Source organism: Octopus bimaculoides, chromosome 1 (genome assembly GCF_001194135.2).
Source record: "Octopus bimaculoides isolate UCB-OBI-ISO-001 chromosome 1, ASM119413v2, whole genome shotgun sequence".
Classification (NCBI taxonomy): Eukaryota; Metazoa; Mollusca; class Cephalopoda; order Octopoda; family Octopodidae; genus Octopus; species Octopus bimaculoides.
In genome coordinates, this window is record NC_068981.1 from 16,375,154 (window position 1) to 16,377,068 (window position 1,915).

General features: G+C 41.8%; 1 protein-coding gene across 4 annotated transcripts in view; it reads right to left on the bottom strand.

Annotated features, from left to right (window-relative positions):
• The window catches only part of LOC106876580 (glutamate receptor 2), a 737,813-nt gene that overhangs the window by 576,717 nt on the left and 159,181 nt on the right, over window positions 1-1,915 (bottom strand). The window lies entirely within an intron of this gene.

Sequence of the window (1,915 nt, forward strand, 5' to 3'; positions counted from 1 at the left end):
ATATATATATATATGTATGTATGTATATACAAAAATGGGACAAGAACGCAAAACATCCAGACAGTTAGGTGATACAAAAAAAGGGACAACAAAATATCAGAAAGACGATACAAGGAAAAGAAGGACGGGTCACCCGGAGTTTTCTGACCTCAATCGAGTTCCAGATTATCTTTGCAATTTTGGCTGGCTATACTCGAGACTGCTCCAATCTGGCCAGCCCCAAGGAAAAAATAAGCTAAGAGCATCAGATTCCCTGGAAGAAAGCAGCGAATGTATACGGAAACAGGGACGGGAGAAAAAACCCAGAAAACTGTTACACAAATACAAATGCAATTAACAGGACATAAGAACAGGTGTCTTTCGACTAAGGACGAATTAGATAAAGCTGGCGTGTGTGGAAGTAAAGCTTTAGGCTGGTGATGATGACGATGTCGATGCTGCTGGGGATGCCGCTGCTGTTGTTGTTAGTGATGCTGCCATCTATGGGGGTTATGGTGGCGATGGTTGCTGTGTTACTGGTTCTGTTCTCATGTCTACATCCGTTAAAGGCATGTGTTGTGTTAGAACCTCGGCTTGATATACGACCCTTTTGGTTTCGCAGCAGCCTCCTACTGGGCTTCGGATCCTGTGTCCTAGGGGTGCTAACTTTGCTCTTAATGTTGGGAGTGCAGCTAAACGAGAACCTGTTGAATACAGGACCGTACCTATGGGAGCTAGTGAAACGCTTATCTATTAATTGAAAGAAAAATTTACCTATGGGTGTTATTGTGTTAAAATAGTAGGGAGGAACCAGATCGTATTTCTGCGGCGCTTCCTTCTGCGGCTGTTGCGTTCCGGTATGTAGGAGATGCGGTCCTTGACCACGCTGGCAGCTAGGGCGTCGTTATAGTAGGGGCTGCTGCGTTAAAGGCTTCTTGACTGAAAGAAAGGCTCGAAATCCTCTTGCTGACGCTCGTGCCAGGCAGCATCCTGAACTCCAGGACGTAAATTTTGAGACCATGCTTGCAATTTAGAAAATTCCTGCTAGCTTTTTGGAACCAGTGGCCAAGGACGAAGAGTAACAATCGTCTTACGTCGTGTTGTTTTGGTGACTACATGATGGCAAAGCGGCCGACGATCGATGGACAATGGCAACGAGAGATAACCACCTCGGTTTTTACCCTTACAAACAAGGCTTTTCCCCTCCATATATTAAAGCGGTCGCAGGCCAGTAGTACTTGGAGTCTGAAGATACGCCGTAAAGCTAAGCGCATTATGAGCGAGAAACCCAGGGTAACCCCATAAACCGGCCTACGCCTCTATAATATTAACAGCTCTACATCTTAGAGTTTGCTTCTCCTCCAGGTTTATGTATTTCTACAAACGATCCTATATATATATGTGTGTGTGTGTGTGTGTGTGTGTGTGTGTGTGTGTGTGTGTGTGTACACCTTTCCATGTATATTTCTGTCTTTTTGATTTATTTACATGGAGACACACAGTATTCATAGCTGGATATTTTTATGTATACAAATACACATGTATCACTACGCAAATTTGTGGAAAAATACTTGGATACGTATATACATGCATAAATGCATAAAATAGATACACTTACATACGTATACCTATATAGTAATATCTAGTGCCTGTTTTGTGCAAACCTATATCCATATGTATATTCAGAATTGCATGGATGCATAGGCAAATGGTCTATACACACATGCATGCACTCATACATCCCTTATACCCACATACACACCCACTTATTTACTGATCGCAGGTATGTGTTGTGTGTGTCTGTGTCTGTGTCTGTGTATCTGCGTGTGTGCGTGTATGTATATGTATGTATATATATATTTATATATATACATATATTCATATTCATATATATATATATATATATATATGTGTGTGTGTGTGTGTGTGTGTGTGT